The sequence below is a fragment of the Lactuca virosa genome, chromosome 7 (assembly GCF_052849685.1).
Source record: "Lactuca virosa cultivar CGN04683 chromosome 7, Lactuca_virosa_CGN04683_v6, whole genome shotgun sequence".
NCBI classification, from domain to species: domain Eukaryota; kingdom Viridiplantae; phylum Streptophyta; class Magnoliopsida; order Asterales; family Asteraceae; genus Lactuca; species Lactuca virosa.
Window position 1 is genome coordinate 23,393,092 of NC_136432.1, and position 5,634 is coordinate 23,398,725.

At 35.2% G+C, this 5,634-nt stretch overlaps 1 pseudogene; it reads right to left on the minus strand.

Moving 5' to 3' along the window:
• Positions 1-416: 416 nt before the first annotated feature.
• LOC145126473 (zinc finger BED domain-containing protein RICESLEEPER 2-like) lies at positions 417-2,167 on the minus strand (annotated as a pseudogene).
• Between the last annotated feature and the right edge of the window lie 3,467 nt (positions 2,168-5,634).

Sequence of the window (5,634 nt, forward strand, 5' to 3'; positions counted from 1 at the left end):
GAAACATTCTTCAATGCATTATAATAGGACCCATTCAACCTGTAACAACTTTTTCAGCAACAACAAAAAAACAAATTTTAGACACAAAAAGCACCAATTCAACACCAACACAATCTCTTGTACCTGTCAAAATAACAACAATTAACAAAAAATACAACACAAATAACCACAAAAGATAGCAAAAAAAAACAGCAAACTAACCTAAAACAGCAACAACATCAAAAATCAGCAACAGTGGCAAAAAAACAGCAATAGCAGCACCAGAAAATCAGCAACAGTGGCAAAAAATCAACAACAACAGCAACAGAAAAACAACAACAACAACAACAAAAAAACAACTTAACCTGAAAACAACAAAAATTAGCTAAAATTTACAGTTTTAAACATTTTTAATATGCTTACTTCTCATGTATCTGTCATGGAATGGGAAGATTGATCTCCATTTGTTGCTTCTCTTTCTGAAACACATAATCACGGGAACAATAAATATATTTAAATTAGAAAATATACATAAAAAGTAATGAGAAACAAATGAATCATACCTTGTTCTTTCTTTTCAAACTATGGAGGTTTCGACACCAATCTCCTCCACAAAGTAAGACTTCAACCGTTTCGGGAGCCAAAGATGCTCTATATGTGTCAATAACTCTACTACCCACACTAAAAGTAGCTTCCGATGCAATAACAGTGATGAGAATAGCAAGTATATCTCGAGCCATGCGTGATAATATACAATATTTTTAATGAATTTGATCGCCACCATTTTAAAGCATCAAACGGTGTTGGGCCGAGATCACAAATGTAAAACCCTCTTCAAGATAATTATCTAAATCTGATTTTTGTGTTTGTATATTTTCAACTGTTCTTACGAATTGAGCAAACTCGGACCACCCGAAAGATGAAGGTTGAATGTTCACATTGTTTCCACTTAAACCAACAACAGTTTCACAATTTCCTTCACCGCCACTAGAGTAATATCCATGCACATATTCTCCATACAATTCATATAAATCTTTTTTTAACTTTGACTATATTTTAAAGAGCTTCCTATTCAGGATACATCCTAGGAAAACAAAACTCAATAACCCTCATTTTACACCTAGGATCTAAAATAGCACCAATCGACATTATCAAGTTGCACTCTCCCCAATACTTATTATTATTTTTTTCATGCACCGAACCATGTCATGAACAAAATGATATTCGTTAGGATCTTGAAACTTCTTATCCAATAGAAATTTGATTCTATAAACTTCATTAAGAAATAAGTTTGAAGTCGGATACTCACTACCAGAGATAATATTAGTTGCAGAGTAAAAAACTTCTAAAATCTCACATACCATTTCCACCTTTAACCAATCTTCATTTGTGGGACAACTAATGTAGCGTGGCTCTCTTTCTTTGTACATTGGAAATATCTCTTTAAAATTGATTGTAGCGGACAACATTTCATATGTTGAATTCCACCATGTCTTGCATTCAAGAATAAGTTTTCTATGTGGAAATTGTAACTGTTGTACAATCTCAGAAAACAAGTTGGGTCTTGATTCATTTTGATTGATAAATGTGACAGAGTCGTGTATATCCTCAATAATATGCCAATTCTAGAAAGTCAATCTTGAACCATAAGATTCAAGATGTGTGCACAACAACGTACATGAAACATCTTTCCTCCATAAGGCAACTTCTTAACCCTTGAGAAAGTTTCACTTAAGATCCTAACAGCCAAGTCATTATTTGAGGCATTGTCAACCGAAATAGTAAACACCTTATTCTCGATTCACCAATCCTTCAAACACTTATAAAGATTGTTGGCAATCTCAAGCCCACGATGAGGAGGATGTAAGTGAATAAAGCTAAGAACACGCTTCTGTAAATGCCAATTAGAATTGACAAAATGACCTGTAAGAACCATATACTCGATCTTCTGATTGGTAGACTTCCATATATATGTGGTCACACTAATCCTTGAAATAGATTTCAATAAATCCTTCAGATTTTTCTTTTCTATCTCAAAAACGTTTTTACAGTCTGCCTTGATGGAAACACGTGAGACAGTTTCCCACTCAAGCATTTCGTGCTTTTTCATCATGTTAAATCCCTCTTCCTCAAAAACTGTGAAAGGATGTTTGTGCATAAGTATCCAATGTGCAATTGACTCTCTCATTTTCATCATATCAAACTTTCCATCGGTAAGGCGGGGGGGGGGGGGGGGCATGCTGTGAATTACTTCCCGAATCAACTACTTGCAAAGTGATCTTTTGTTGTTGGTCATAAAGTTTTTTTGGGATACATTTCTTCAAGTGTTGTCCCAAATGACTAGTACTAGAGCTTGCTAATATGGAGATTTTACTTTTACAATGTATACACTGTGCTTTTTTTAGTCTCATTAGACATCATAACTTCTTAAAAATCATCCCATACTGGAGAATTCTTTTGCCTTTTCTTCCTTTCAAAATGGGAATTTTCTTCATCTGCATTTTCTTCTTCAATATTATTAGGAGGGCTATTTCTGTCATTTACAGATTCAGTGTTCTTCTATTGTGGGTTTGCAGTAGAATTTTGCTCCAATGTTGAAGCTGATGAAACTTCAGGTCTACATGATTCCATTTGCAAAAAATCTATATGACATTATGAAACTATCAAGGGAAGAAAGATAATTCAAAAAAATAAACCAACAACTATTTAATGAAATGAGTAGCGAAACTCCCAACAACGTGAACCCATACTAATTGACTAATGAAGTGCAAAAATACAAATCGAAATTTACAACTATTTCTTAGAAATTTTTTAGTACTGATTACACTAACGAAAATCAAAGATAACATTCACCAAAAATTGTTTGGAAATTTTAAATATTGATGATAGTGATACCTTTCTTAGGCTTGTGAACGTCGACTAGCCGAAGATGTTGCGTTAAGGTACTATAGCGGCTTCGTCGACGGTGGCAGGTACAGATAGCGACGACGACTGTAGAAGGTAGCGGTGGTCGACAGTAGCAGGTACTGGGACGAACATGAATTGGGGTCTAAGATCCGTCTATGGAGGGAGGCGTGTAATGTGTTAGTTGTTACGGAATTAGGGCTAGAAAGTGTCAAAACATTATGAAATCCAACTTTAGTGCCTTATTTCCGTTACCGCCTAATAGAGTAATAGACTAATAGTTAAAAATGTTAAAAGTGTTTAATAATTTAATATATGTATAAAGGGTAAAAATGTAATTTTATAAATACTCGATTAAGCTCATGAGCTTTTTGAGTCGGGTAATTTACTACTCGAGCTCGGCTCGAAAAGGTACTCGAGTAGCTCGAGCTTGAGCTCAACTCGATTAAAGCCGAGTCGATTTTAAATATTTTCTGAATTGGACTTGACTTTCTCGTGAGTTGTCTCGTCTTGTTTACACTGCTACTTTTGAGCTAGGTTCGTTGAGGATTTGGTCTCTCAGTAAACTAGACTGACTGTAATACCCTTGGGCTAGTTGTTTTTCTATTTTTCTTTCATTTTTTTAAAAATATACTATTTATTTATTTATTTAAACAATTAAAAATAAGAGGGCCCCACCTCCTATTCTCTCTCTCTCTCTCTCTCTCTCTCTCTCTCTCTCTTACGCAAACACCCACACTTGGTTTGTGACCCCCCATCTTCAAAAAATGAACTGTATGTCTTCTTCACCATTTTCTCTTTACCATTGTTGGATCATTCAGCTTCAAACATAAAATTAGTTCCAAAAACCCCAAACCAAGACCTCGATCTCTCATTCTGACACCAGTTCTTGATCGAATCCAAGAAGTTATGGAAGAAGATGATTTGTATGTAAGTGTGTGTGTCTATGACAGAAGATCGAATCTAGGTACAGAGGAAAAACGTAAATGGGTTTCTGATAAACATCATGATTTCGTGAAATCCCAGATGTGTTCTTGAACATACATCAGGTCCAAAAATGTTTTATTGTTCATGGTTTTTGTGTTCTTCGATCTTTTGGATTTGGTCTTGAAAAACTATTTCAATAACAAACCTAGATATGATATTCATCATGTCATAAAAATTCAAGTCAGATCTTCATTTTATTCATCAAAACCAAAGTCGGATCTCCAACTTAATTTTTGAACATCAAAACGCCCAAAAGAAAACCTCAAAAAGGATTTTCAGACCCAAGAACACTCCACAATCAGTTGATGGGTTCTTCAACACATGAATATTTTTTTTTGGGTTTTGTTGGGTTTATAATTTCTTGCATTTTCAAGCACACACACATTTAACACAATTTCTTGAGCTTGGCTAGAGAACATTAAACACAATTTCTTGGGAAAAACGGAATCCGGGTTTGCTCCATTTATGACTTCTCTAAAACCACACCTGCAATCTAGAACCTAAATGAGAAGGAGGAGGGTGTTTAGGGATGATATTTTTTACAACAGGAACCCACATTGTATCGGAATCGAAGCTCCTAACTCCTCCAGAACTCTGAAATCGAATGTCGCCAGTGGTAGAACTAGGGTTTAACGCATCGGGGTCGTCTTAATCTTCGTTTCTGTTAATTTCATGGTGGATTTGCTGTTTGATTACGAAAATATCCTTCTTGAAAAGTTGTTGGTCATTCTTCGTGTTTTGTGCTTGTTGAGGGCTCGATTTGAGGTTAGATTGTTGGGAAGTGGTGGTTTTGGTGTTATTGCTGAAACAAACACCCATATATGTGTGTAAGAGAGAGGCGGACCCTTTTTATTTTTTAATTATTAAAATAGATTTTTAAAAAATGAAAGAAAAATAGAAAACAAATAGCCCAAGGGTATTAAAGTCATTTCAATTTACTGAGGGACCAAATCCACAACGAAACTAGCTTAAAAGGACCACGAAGCCAAAACAGTCGAGGTTTGGACTAAACCTCAGAAAAAATGCATACCACATGGACAATTTTTGCAGTTTTATCTTTCATATATATAAAAACACATTATTTATACCATTTATATATTCCATGGACAAAATTGCAAGAATGGTCCCTTTGGTATGTCGAAAATTGTCTCTTTGGGCCAAACAAGTTTAGACTAGCACCAATGGTCCAAAAAGTTTCATTTTTTTTATAAAATAATGATTTTCCAATAATATATTTTTTTTCAATGTTTTTATTAATATAATAAAAAAAGAAAAAGAAAAAGAAAATACTCTTTCTCTCTCTCTCTCTCTCTCTCTCTCTCTCTCTCCCTCTCTCTCTATGATCTTATCCACCCTAAACACAATCTTCTTACCCATATTCTTCTTCTCCCTCAAGAACACTCAAGAACATCTTCCGTCACCACTAGCACCGTTCGACCACTGTCCGCCACCACCACAATCAGCCACCACCACGGTTCGCCACCACCACAGTCTGCCACCTCCATCTCCACCTAAATCAGATTAGATAAACACACATACAAAATCAGATCAGATGAACACATACATACACACGAAATCAGATGAACATGCACACATGAAATTTGATAAATATACACAGATCAACACAAACATCTATATAATTTTCAATAGATTCAACACAAATAAACAAACACAAACACACACACACACACATATTAAACACAAACACACCCTAACGCCACCTCCACAAGTTTCCTGAAACCCTAATGCTCAATGAAGCTAGGG